A 14,361-nucleotide genomic window follows, 5' to 3' on the forward strand; every position below is an offset into this window, starting at 1 on the left:
GCCCCTCAGCTTCCCTTCCACGCACACGCGCAGCCGCCGCCCCGCCCCCTCGCCCAGCCCCGCCCCCGCCCCGCCCAGGAACGAGCTGGGCGGAGCCAGGGTGGAAGCCCGGCCTCCCAGTCCGCGCCCGCTCCTCAAGGAACCGGTGCAGAAGGTGTGCGCATGCGCGAGGCAGGGCGCCCTCGCGGCCCTTCCGCCGCGGAGCTCACGTGACTCGGGGCAACTCTGGAGCGCGACCTTATTAGGGCAGGTGTCCTGCGCAGGAGTGGGGGGCGCTGGGTGGAGGAGGCGCCGGGTGGCGTCGCGCCCTTCCCCCGCGGCCGGCCTCAACCTGTAGATAGATCCCTGCCTGCATTGGCTAATCAAAACTCTGTGACAACTAAAAAATAGAAATTGTGCCTTGGTGATCTGAGGTTACCATTTAAAAATGGACCCACTGTCATTTCAGTATTGGATAAGGCAGCCCATTCATGAGTCATTTGCTAAGAGCATACTGTGAACCAGGTACCTTTCTAGGCTCTGCAGATACAGCAGTGATTAACACCCACAAGCAGCCGGGCACAGTGGCTCATGCCTGTAATCCCAGCACTTTGGGAGACGGGAGGGGGAGGATTGCCTGAGTCCAGAGGTTCGAGACCAGCCTGGGCAGCTTGGCGAGACCTCCTCTCTACAATAAATCTAGAAAAATTAGCCGGGCATGGTGGCGCGCACCTGTAGTTCCAGCTACTTGGAAGGCTGAGGTGGAACGACCCAGCAGGTCGAGGCTGCACTGGCTGTGAGCGTGCCACTGTACTCCAGCCTGGGTGACAGAGTGCGACTCAAACACACACACAAGCAAAGGTGAAAGTCATTTTACCTGGTTGCCTTAAGAGACTGACTTAATGCAAAAGGGCTTCAGCATTCTAACTTGTAAAATGCAGGTGCCGGGTTCCAGGGCTTCTGCCCACACAACATTCCAAGTTTCAGTTAAAAGAGGAAAATTTCTGCCTGGTATAGAAAAAAGCGCCCTACACACCTGGGTTAACTTGCTGTCTCTTGGCAACTGAAAGGACATATCATGGACATACTTGACTCCATATTCTGTCTTTTCAGCAAGGAAGCAGGCACAATAATAGAGACCCACAAACCTATAGGGGTAGGCACAGGGCGTCCAACCCATTACCCATTAAAATTACCTGGGAGCCTTAAAAACTACAGCTATCCCAACAGTCTGTCCACAGACAAATTAAATCCCTGGAGATAAGGGCTTGAACTGATTTTTTAAGGATCTTTAGGATGCTAAGGTACACAATCATTGATACAGAGTGAATCAAATGATTGCTTAAGAGCAAGAAACTGATTTAATCCGGATCCTTAAGATTTACGTACCTTCCAACTGAATTATAGGCCCTTTTAAGCATTTATTAATTTATCTGGTGTTAGGGTATGGACAGGGTGAGGGTGGAGAGGTGCAGGAAGGCGCAGCACTGCCGGAGCCAGCAAGTCCGAGGTGCCGCACTGGGAACCCAGAGATCCGAGTAAATGCAAAGAATTGCCACACACAGAGGTGAGAGAAGAAAAGATTTATTTAAGAAAAGTTCACCCCCCCCCCCACAGACAGGGAGTGGGCTTACACTCTAGGTGAGTGTGGCGACATAGTCCCCCAAAGCCCTGGCTTAAATCCTTTTCTTGGAGATGTTGCACGTGACTACCGTGACTTCCTTATCAACCACCTGTGGATGTCTTGGAGATCCTGTGACAGAGGCCCATTAATGTCTGTCCATATTATCATAGCCCCTAGAGAAGGGCGTGACAAGGATTCTAATTCTCCTGCAACCTCCCAAATGACATTCCTTAGAGCTCGTGGAGGATGCACTGACCCTCATTTCCTAGGCATTCCCAGTGGGTAGCTTCAGGGGATCCTTGACTTTCCTGTAGATAGGGCCCGATTTACTGGAAGATCGAATCCCCACCTGCTCTCCCTCTGAGTGGTCATAAGTTTTGTAATTATAGATTTCGTGACTTTTACAGTCCTTGCCCAATGCATGATGTTTTAGGCCTTGTAAATTCCCTTTACTCTAGGCAAGCTTGATTGCCACTATGAGATAGTGCTGATACCTGGAAGTCTGTTTCTGAAAAGACAAAGTCGGTAAAGTTAGTTTTACCTAAAGTGTTCATTTCTCCAAAAGCATAGCTTCTACTTTCTCATCATTGTGCCAGGGTTTAAGAACAAGATGAAAAATGACTTCCCACTCTCAGTCTGTCCTTTAATCTGGCACCACAGTGTTTGCGAATGAATTTTCCTTGGTCTTGATGCCAGGTAGGGTGCGGCACACAACCCGAGTATGCTTTGGCTCATTTCTAAAATGAATTTTAGAGTGGCCAGCAAAGTTTTCAAGCAAAGTTTTATTTAGAACGTCAAGAGAGATAGAGGAAGAAGATTCACCTCCCCAAAATGGAGGTGAGAGCCACAGCTAGGAAGCATGGGACCCACAGCTCACGGAGACACAGTGCTTAACAAAGCAATGGTGACTGCTGGTTAAAGTCAAATGCCTTTTATACCTTCCCTTTGATGGGGGCAGGTAAATGCAGGCAGATGGGTGGGTTAGTCACATGACCGCTGCCATGGTGAGGAGACTCTGTCAGGAAGGTCAGGAAGGGCCGATTAGGTTGACTTGTTTACAAAATGAGCTGGAGAGAGGGTGAGGTTGAGCATTGTACCTTCAATAGGGAACCCGAAGGATTTTTAGTGATTAGGAGCTGAAAGGTTGGGCTGTCCTATTCTTACGTCTGATGGGATTTTCTTTTTATTGACTGAAGGGGTGGGGTAGGCTACCAGCTTGGCCTGCAGTAAAGTGTAATTTTAAAAATCTCTGAACGCTTCCTAAAACCTACCTCTGGGAAATGTATCTGTGTCTAGCCTGAGCTAGCTACCTTGCCTCTGTCTCATCACCGAAATCAGCCCTGGAACTAGTTTTGAATTTGACCCTGTGCTTTCCTCTCAGTTCTGCACAGTAATAGAATGGGTGTTGTTTTGTCCTTTCCCCATCTACAGCCTTGGCTTCTTTCTGAAGCCTGTTTTTGGAGGCTCACCCAGTCTACAATCACCCTTCCTTACGTGTTCCTCTTTAGGGATTAACAAACTAACAGTCCACACCCTACTGCCCTCTCCTCTCAGCAGGAAAGGTGCCCCCCCACTTTGTCAAAAAGATTCCTTTGTTATTCTTTCCTGTGTCCCAGATCACAGTCCTCACCTTTCCTAGAGACCTTTTCCCATCATTCCATGTCACTTGGCTTGTGGAGAAAATAATTAGGGCTCATGAGAAATGATTAAAGCTGTAAGAATTAAAAGAAGCCGGGCGCGGTGGCTCATGCCTGTAATCCCAGCCCTTTGGGAGGCCGAGGCAAGAAGATTGCCTGAGTCCAGGGGCTCGAGACCAGCCTGGGCAACTTGGTGAGACTTAGTCTCTGCAATACATCAAAAAAATTAGCCAGGCTTTGTGGTGTGCACCTATGGTTACAGCTACTTGGGAGGCTAAGGTGGAAGGATCACCTGAGCCTAGCAGATCAAGGCTGCAGTGGCCGTAAGCGTGCCACTGCACTCCAGTATGGGTGATGGAGTGAGATCCCTGCTCAAAAAAAAAAGAATTAAAAGAAAATAAACTTCCAATTTGTGGATGATACGTGATATGTGACAGCATACCTGGAAAACCAAGGGAGTCAAGTCTTAAATTCATACTAACAATATGAGAATTCACTATGGAGCAAGATATAAAAATAACATATTAAAATAGTCTTCATCTGTGTCTATAATGACAAACTACAAGATATAATGGACTCCAATTACCATAACAACATAAAAGAAAAAACACTTGGAAATAAACTTAAGTTCACAAAACCTACATAGGAAAAATAATAAAACCTTTCTGAAGATACAAAAGTAGACTTGAACAAATGGACAAGCATCCTTTATTTTTGGATAGGATGACTCAATATCACAGAGATGTCAATTTTCTCCAAGTTAATATGTAATTAACACAATCTTAATTTAAAAGAGCAACAAATTGTGTTCTGAGGCTAGGCAGGTTGATTCCAAAGTTGCTGTGACAAAATAATCAAAACTAGCACAAAGTGGGAGGGAGTGATAGCCCTACCTGACATCGAAACAATGTGGCATTGATACATGAATAGACTAAGAGATTAAGGGAACAGCATAGCAAGTTCATAAAAGTCCAGAAATAGAGCCAAGTGCATATAAACATTAGTGTATGCTTAAGATGGCATCTCAATCAACTGAGGGCGGGCTTTAAATGGCGTTGGGACAATTGGATACCCATCTGGAAATAGATAAAATTGGATACATACTTCATAGTGTATATCAGAATAAAAAGTCAAAACTAAAAGTACCAGAAAGACTCATGGGATTTCTTTATAACTTGATGACTATTACAATCCAGAAGAAATCAAATGGAAAAAGGTAGATTCTACTACTTAATTTCTTTTTTGCCTAGGAATAATGTATATAGGCATGTTGCCTTTGGTGTAAATAAAAAGTTTTTAAAAATTACATTTATGTGTATATTCACATTTGCTTAATTTTATAAAATTGATCACAGGAAGAAGAAACCAGAAATTAATAAAAATGGTTAACTACTATGGGGGGTGGGTAGTGATGAGGTGGTGAGGACAGGTATGAGAATGAGAATCCTCTGATTTTTTTTTTTTTTTTTTGGTCACAGTCTCACTCTGTTGCCCATGCTGGAGTGCAGTGGCACAATCATGGCTCACTGCAGCCTCAACTTCCTGGACTCAGGCCAGCCGCCTCTCTCAGCTTTCCAAGTAGCTGGGTCTACAGGTGCATGCCACCACATCCAGCTAGTTTTTAAAATTTTTTGTAGAGAGGAGATCTCGCTGTGTTGCCTGGGTTAATCTCAAACCCCTGGGCTCAAGCAAACCGCCTGCCTTGGCTTCTCAAATTGCTCGGATTACAGGCGTGAGCCACCACATCCAGCATCTGATAAACTTTCAATTTAAGAACAAATAGATACAGTGTTGTGGCATCTTACAATCCTGGAGGCTGCTATAGTTTAGATGTTTGTCCCTCAAAACTCAAGCTGAATTTTGATCCTCAGTGTTGGAGGTGGGTCTAATGGGAGATGTTTAGGTCCTGAGAACAGATGTTCATAAATGACTTTGTGCTGTCCTCACGGGAATGATTGAGTTCTTACACTATTAGGTCCTGAGAGAACTGGTTGTTAGAAGAAGCCTGGCACCTCTCCACTCTCTCTTGGTTCTTCTCTTGCCATGTGTTCTTTGCACACACTGGTTCCCCACCGGTTCACCTCTTGAGGCCTCACCAGAAGCAGATGCTGGTGTCATGCTTCTTGTGAGCCCAATAAATCTCTTTATAAATGACCCAGCCTCGGGTATTCCTTTAGGGCAAGATAGACAGGCTAATACAGATGCCTTTTTTAAGAATACAAAATTATGAATGTAAAATTAGATATGAAAGTGAATATTTAACTTAAAAAAGAAACAATTATAAACTACAAATCTGTAAAAGCTGACAACTACCACAAACATGCAAAACCCAGAAAAATAGCATACTGGATTTCTGTTGGTTGTCTGACATATCTATACAACATCACAAACTAACTTCTGGCTTATACAAGAGAAGCCCTGTTTTTTCTAGAACTACCCAAATACCTCGTTTGAACAGTGCTCCAAAGATAACATTCATATCACATTATGTTCTCTGGCCCTGAAACTTCATGTCACATCACTGAATGAATGATGAGGAGAAGGTATTCCACAAGTCATTTCTGCCCTGGGATGGCCAGCAATAATCACACATGGAAACAACTGCAAACCCCACAGATGTGTATCAGTAAATAGACTCCCCCATTCAGCTTTCCCTTAGGCTTGGTGGTTGTCCTGTTATTTGAGACCACTTCATTATTTGCAACTTAATTTCCACTAATTAACCTTTTTCTACTCTTGTGCAAAGCTTTGGGGTGGCTTTTGCCCGATTTTGCTTTTGTCTCTTTACCGCTGGCAGTGTCTGTAACTATGCCAACTTTTCTTGATATTTCTCCACACGTTTGCTCACCGCAGAGACAGAAGTCTTGGGGTTGGCTGGCCTTCCCTTTCCAGCAGTGCCTGCTTATGCCCCCTCTCCCTAATGGGAAGAGTGTTGATGACCCCTCCTAAAAGATGAATGGATTTAATAAAAACCGAGAGGGAGACAAATTCCGAAGTTATACACTTCGGAATAAATAATCCAGTGTATGGATTTCTTAACAGGCAAGTACAAGGAAAAAAATTTCCATTGAGCTCATGCACCAACAGAAATGTGACTCATGCTTAGAATTACTTCAGCAGGACTCTCCTTCAATGCACAACTACACAGGACATTACCCTTTCTTTACAAAAGCAATTTTTAAAGCAAAATGTTTGGTATTAATGACTCTTACACAAATTGTTAGAAAAGCTACTCCAGCTGGTATTCAAGTTTGGTGGCCGTGAGTCATTGCTTTATGGGACCCTGGATATAGAAACGATGTTATTAGCTCATGGTTCCTTCTCCTCCCAGGGAAAGTAGATTCACATAATAAGCTAATCACATTTCATTTTCTCCTAAGATAAAGAGTCCAAATATAAAGATTCAGTTGAGTGGCAGTGGTTAAAAGAGCAATTCTATTCTATTATCTGAGTCGGAGACTCACTCTGTCACCCAGGTGGGAGTGCAGAGGCATGGTCACAGCCCACCACAGCCTTGACCTCCTGGGCTGAGGCGATCCTTCCACCTCAGCCTTCTGAGTTGCTGGGACTACAGGTACACACCACCATGCACAGCTAATTTTTTTATTTTACTTTTTGTAGGGATGACGTCCCACTATGTTGCTTAGGCTTGTCTTGAACTCCTGGGCTCAAGTGATCCTCCCACCTCAGCCTCCCTAAGTGCTGAGACTACAGGTGTGAGCCACCATGCCAAGCCCAAAATAGCAATTTTGACGAGCTATCATTAAACATGGGACTCCATGGCCACTGCTAAGTAAACTGAAATTCCATATTCCAAATGTGTTATCTCTAGGCAACCATCTTCCCAAGATTTGTATGTGATTTCTCAGTTAGTGTAAATTGCACTTCTCTCTCATTCCTTTCATCTCATTGTCTCCCATCCCTGGATTACCTGTCTCAAAAAAAAAAAAGAAAAGGAAAAGAATTGAAAAGTGCTAGTGTGTGTATATGGCTGCTGGCTTCTGTCCATTTTGAGACTAGCTGAAAGTCCAGATGACTTAGATGTGGCTGTAAGTACAACTAGATGCTAAGACAATGTGTACGGTAAAAACAATGGAAAGTTTTTAGAACCTGGAGGACTGTTGAATCAGTGAGGCAAACACTGAAAGAAACATCTAGGGGAGAGTTTTGGTAACCCATGGTCACGGGGAGAACTGTTTTCCCAGAAGGCTAACTGGCTATTGGAATTCAGAAACAATTTTCTAGGAAAAGAAACAAAATGAAAACATATGGCAGCTTTTGATGTTAAGAACAAGTTACTATTGAAGCCTTTCTGGGTTCCATAAGGAGTGACTCACCCACCTAGGTTTATATAAAATTACTTTGAGAGTGTTAAAAATTCAGACTCCAGGTGCTACTCCCAGAGTTTCTGGTTCTGCATGTGTAGGGTAGAACACAGCAATCTGGCCATCGGACAACTATTTCAGGTGGTCTTTACATCACATTTTGTTTACTTGTCTCTCACTGCAGTCTTTAAAAATGGCCATGAAGACCATCATAAGCATTTGCCATGTGGGTATATAATGTCAAATAGAAAAAAGCAGGTATTCATAGGAAACAGTATAGCACTATTACAACACCTAACAGTGTCTCTAGAAAAACAAATTTAGTACCACATTTTTTTAATCCAGTCCTATTTTGATGGACAGCATGGTTGGTTCCAGAAAAATGTGGTACATATACACAATGGAATACTACACAGCCATAAAAAAGAACAAAATCATGAATTTCGCAGCAACCTGGACAGAACTAGAGTCTATATTACTGAGTGATCTTTCACAGCAACAAAGATCTGAGTACCACATGTTCTCACTCATAAGTGGACCTTGAACATCTATTGTAATACTTTAAGAAAAGGATTGACAGTCGTGGGAATCTATGGGGGGGCAGGGAGGACAAAGGTGGTGGGATTAATGGTTATCAATATCTGTCTGGGGACAGGGGGATACCCTTTATCAACAAGGGTGACTGAACGATGCATATTTGTATACCTAACCCTTAACTGTACCCCACAATTTTAAAATAAAAAATATATTTAAAAAAAAAGAAGAAAAATAATTCAGGACACATTCCAGAAATGATAACCTCATTTGTGTCAAATTTGTGATGGGCAGTCATCGACTCATTTGTGTGGAAGCCATTTTTGTTAACCTCCAACTGATCAACAAAGTTGAAAACCAACCACTCAGAACCATCATGCTTCAGTCCTTCATTTGGATGGCAGGAACCCTGATGCTTAACGGGAACCCTCACCCTAACCCCAATGAGGCCAGATTCTCACAAAACAACCTCAAACTGCTGGCTTAGTGTAGACAACTCCCCCATTGTTGTCATACCCGCTGTCTCCCTAGCAGCGTTTTCCACAAACCTGTCTTTCTCTACTTTAATCTGGTTTGGGTGAATTCTTTCACCGCCCGCGACTCTGGAGGGCTGGTTGCTACCTGTGACAAATTGTTCTCTTTCCCCGTTCCCAACCTTCAGAGCTGTGCTATGGATTATAGAGGACTGAGACCTGCCGATTAATTATTGTGACTTCCTTCCCAGCTGACTTTCTGTGAGGTGGTGGGAATCACAGAGGCAGGGAGGAGAGATGCTGTTTCTGGTTGTCAGCACCTCTCCCCCAGCAGCTTAGAGAGGGACCTTTGTCAGGCCCAGCAGTACCTCTCGGTGTTGATGTTGTGGTATCAGCCCAGGGACTTTAGCTTGGCTGGTTTCATACTCCTTGTGGCCCACCCAGCAATAAGCAAACTTCCAGGTTCTGCTAACATGGTCCCCTGCCCTTTGTTCCTGTAGTCCTAGGTACTTTCTACAGTTACTAATCTTGTTGTCTCTCCTGTTCCTTTGTAGCTTTGGGGTCTTGTAACACTTTTGTAACTAGTTTTCCATATTAAATCTCATCTATTTGGAAGACCTCATTGTAGCTTCTTTTTACCTGATTGGGCCCTGACTAACAGAGTTACTATTGAAATTATGGCCATTTCTCTCTCTCTATCTCTGTCTCTCTGTCTTTCTCTCTCTTGCTTACGTTTTTTTTTGTTTGTTTGTTTGTTTGTTTTTGTATGTCTGTATTACTATATTTTAAAATAACGGCTTTATTGAGAGATAATTGACATGCCATAAAATGCACTGTTTAAAGAGTACAATTCAGCAGTTTTTAGTATATTTACAATGTCAGGCAACCATCGCCACTACCCAATTCCAGAACATTTTCATCACCCCCAAAAGAAATTCTGTGCCCATTAGCAGTCCCTCTCCCCCACTCAGCCTTTCCCTTACACTCTGAAAACCATTCATCTACTCTCTGTCTCTACAGATCTGCCTATTCTGGATATTTTATATAAATGGAATCATTCATATGTGACTTTGTGGTATATCCATACAATGGAATGTTATTCAGTCATAAAAAGAAACAAAGTACTGAAAAATTCTACAAGATAGATAACCTCAAAACATTACACTAAGTCAAAAGAAGCCAGATACAAAAAGATATTTTTTAACCCATTTATCAATTGATGGACATTTGGGTTGTTTATACTTTTTAGCTATTATGAATAATGCTGCTAAGAACATTCATGTAAAAGTTTTTGTGTAAGCATATGTTTTTAACTCTCTTGGGTGTAGCCTAGAAGTGGAATTGTTCGGTTGTGTAGCAATTCTGTTAAACTTTTTGAGGGATTTCCAGTCTTTCAAAGACATTGTACCATTTTACATTCCCACCAGAATGTACAAAGGTCTCAATTTCTCTACCTCTTTGCCAATGCTTATTATTAATATTACCCATATCTTTGAGTATAGCCATCCTAGTGGGTATGAAGTGATGTCATTGAAGTTTTGATTTGCATCTGCATTTCCTCACTGAATAATAATGCTGAGCATCTTTTAGTGTGCTTATTGGCCATATGAATATCTTTTTCAGAATAATGTCTATTGAAATCTTTTGCCTATTTTTCAATTGGGTTATTTGTCATTTTATATTGAAGTATAAGAGTTTTAAAATATATTCTATCAGTCCCTTATCAGATATATGATGTGCAAATATCTTCTACCATTCTCTGTGTTGTCTTTCTGTTTTCTTAATCGTGTCTTTTGAAGCATAAAATCTTTTAATTTTGATGATTCCTAGATTAATTTTTGTTGATGTTTTTCTGCTTGTGCTTTAGATGTGATACCTTGAAAGAGTAAAATGCCAAAATTGGATGATTTAATGAAATAATCTTAACTAAAGTGCAGTCATTTTAACATTGCTTAGCTTGGTCATGTTTTTATAGCAGTTCACCTTAATTTACCCTCTAGTCATTAGCCAAGAACAGAACCATTTCGCAGAGATAGCGATTGATAATTTACAACCCCCTTCCCCAAGTCTGCTTTATACTGTTTGTCTACTCCTAGTTTGTCTTTTAGCCATAAAGAACCAGGATGGCCTACATGACACCGATAGATCCCATCACCATGGCAACAGTTATACGACTAACCCACACATCTGCCTGCCCCTTCGTGATGACTTAAAACAGACCACCACCCAATCACCTTAACAACCTACCCCCACACCAAAAGAAAGGTTTAAAAAGCATCCAACCTCAAACAGCCACGGCTTGCTCCTCTATAAACTCTGACCCCCTTCCCAATCTGGGGGAGGTGGATCTCCCTTTTTTCTCTGTCTCTCTCTCTAATCTACTTTCAAAATAAAACGTATTTTCTAATCTAATTTCTGTGCAATTATTTGTATCCTACCTGTGCCACCAGCTCAGCACACTGGCTTACTGACCTAACAATCCTCCCAGACCCAATATTTTTAGAGACCTAACATACCTAAACACTAAACAAAACAAAACAAAAAATAAAAAGCAAAAAACAACAAAAAAATCAACTCTTGCCTAATCCAAGGTCATTAATAGTTATGCCTATATTTTCTTCTAAGAGTTGTACAGCTTTAGTTCTTAAATTCAGGCCCATGATCCATTTTAAGTTAATGTTTGTACATTTTTGGAGGTAGGAATACAACTTCATTCTTTTGCATTTGGATATCCAGTTTTCCCAGAACCATTTGTTGGGAAGACTACTTTCCTCATTGAATTGTTTTGAAACCCTTGTCAAAAAAATCAGGTAACCATAAATATGAGGACTTATTTCTGGACTTTCAATTATGTGTCTATCATGATGCCAGTACTACAGTGTCTACATAGTTTGAACAGGCCTATATCTAGTAAAGAAATTAAATCAATAGCTTTCCAAAACAGGAAGCACCTGGCACAGATGAGGTCCCTTGTGAATTCTATCAAACATTTAAGTATCAATTCTCTACCATCTCTTCGAGAAATAAGAAGCAGAGGAAATAACTCATTTTATGAGACTACTATTATCCTGCTACCAAAACCTGACACAGACATTACAAATAAGGAAAACTAGAGTCAAATATCTCTTATGAACATCAATGCCAAAGTCCTCAATGAAACAGTTGCAAATTGAATCCAACAACATCTGAAAGTTATACATGATGTCTAAAAATTATACAGGATGATCAAGTGGGATTTATTTTAGGCATGCAAAAATCAGTGAATGTAATCTATCATATCAATAGGCTAAAGAAGAAAAATCATATGATCATATCAGTTGATGCAGAAAAAGCATTTGACAAAATCCATTATACATTTGTATTTAAAAAAATACTCTCATCAAATAAGGATTATGGGGGAGCTTTTTGAACTTGATAAAGAGCAGTTACCAGAAAACCTATAGCTAACATCATACTTAATGGTGAGAAACTAGATGCTTTAACTCCAAGATCAGGAACAAGACAAGGATCCCCATTCTCACCACTCCTATTCTGTATCATACTAGAATTTCTAACTGATGCGATAAGACAAGAAAGTCAATAGGCTTGTCTTTAGAAAACACAAAGCTGATTCCAAAATTTATATTAAAATGTAAAGGACCTGGGATAGCCAAAAACAACTTTAAAAAACAAAACAAAACAAAAACAAAGTTAGAATACTTATACAACCTGACTTCAAGGTTTATTATTAAGCTACGGTAATTAGGACAAGGTAATATCGGCATCAAGATATGTCAATCTGGCTTTCCAGTGGAATTCTACAAAACATACAAGGAGAAGCTGATACCAATCCTATTGAAAGTATGCCAGGCAACTGAGAAAGCATAACTCTCCTAAATAATTTTATGAAGCTAACATCACACTGATACCCAAACCAGGTAAAGATCCAACAAAGAAAGAGAACTGCAGGCCGATATTCCTGATGAACATAGATGCAAAAATCCTCAACAAGATTCTAGCAAATTGGATCCAACGACACATCACAAAAATCATCCACCATGACCAAGCAGGCTTTATCTCTGGGATGCAAGGCTGGTTCAACATCCACAAGACCATAAATGTAATAAAATAAATCAACAGATGTAAAAACAAGAAACACATGACTATATCATTAGACACAGAAAAAGCTTTTGACAAAATCCAGCATCCCTTCTTGATAAAAACCTTTGAACACCTAAGCATAGAGGGAACATACCTCAAAACAATAAGAACCGTCTATGATCACAGCCAACATATTGCTAAATGGACAGAAAAATTGGAAGCATTTCTCCTGAAAACCAGAACAAGACAAGGCTGCCCAATTTCACCACTCCTGTGCAAAATAGTGTTGGAAGTACTAGCTAGAACAATCAGACAAGAGAAGGAAATCAGGGGTATCCAAATAGGAAAAGAGGAGGAAGTTAAGTTATCCCTCTTTGCTGAAGATATGATTCTATACCTTGAAAACCCAAGAGAATCTGTCAAAAACCTCCTTGCACTGATAAAGGATTTTGACTAAGTCTCAGGATGCAAAATAAACATGCAAAAGACAGTCACTTTCTTATACACCAACAACAAATAACAGATAACCAAGTAAAAAGCACAGTCCCATTCACAATAGCCACACAAAAATGAAATACCTTGGCATCTTCCTTATCAGAAACATGAAAGACCTTTACAACAGAAACTACAAAACACTGCTCAAAGAAATCAGAGGTGACACAAACAAACGGAAAAATATTCCATGCTCATGGATTGGAAGAATCAACATTGTTAAGATGTCCATCCTACCAAAGGCAGTCTACAGATTCAGCGCAGTACCCATTAATTTACCAACATCATTCTTCTCAGACCTGGAAATGACAATACAAAAATTTATATAAAAACATAAATGAACATGAATAGCCAAAACAATCCTCAGCAAAAGAAACAACGTGGAAGGTATCACACTCCCAGACTTTAAACTTTATTATACGGCTACAATAATCAAAACAGCCTGGTAATGGTACAAGAACAGGTATATAGAACAGGATAGAGATCTTGGAAGCAAAACCTCAATTTCTCAACCAACTAGTCTTCAACAAAGCCTACACCAACAACCACTGCGTAGAGAAGAAGCTATTCAGTAAATGGTGCTAGGAATACTGACCAACCATATGTAGAAGATTGAAAAAGAACCCCTACCTATCACCATATACAAAAATTCACTCTAAATAGATCAAAGACCTGAATGTAAAACCTCAAGCTATAAGAATCTTAGAAAATGCAGGAGACACCCTTGTAGAAATTAGAATAGGCAACCAATTTCTGACCAAAACCCCAAATGCCCTTGCTATGAGATAAGATAGGTAAATGAAACCTTATCAAACTGGAAGGCTTCTGCAAAGCAAAAGAAACCATCAAAAGAGTGGGGAGACAGGCCACAGAATGGGAAAAAATATCTGTCAACTGTATATCTGACAAAGGCCTAGCATCCATTATCTACAAGGAACTCAAACATGCCAAAGGGGAAAAAAACAAACAACCCTATTAAAAAGTAGGCAAGCCGGGCTCGGTGGCTCAGCCTATAATCCCGTGCCTTTGGGAGGCTGAGGTGAGTGGATTGCCTGAGCCCGTGGGTTCGAGACCCGCCTGGGCAGTGAGACCTCATCTCTACAATAAATCAAAAAATCAGCTGGGCGTGGTAGCGCATGCCTGTAATTCCGGCTACTCGGAAGGCTGAGGCAGAAGGATCGCCAGAGCCCAGCAGGTCGAGGCTGCGGTGGCCGGTA

The sequence above is a fragment of the Carlito syrichta genome, unplaced genomic scaffold (genome assembly GCF_000164805.1).
Source record: "Carlito syrichta isolate Samal-C Ts95f unplaced genomic scaffold, Tarsius_syrichta-2.0.1 Scaffold314328, whole genome shotgun sequence".
Lineage (NCBI taxonomy): Eukaryota > Metazoa > Chordata > Mammalia > Primates > Tarsiidae > Carlito > Carlito syrichta.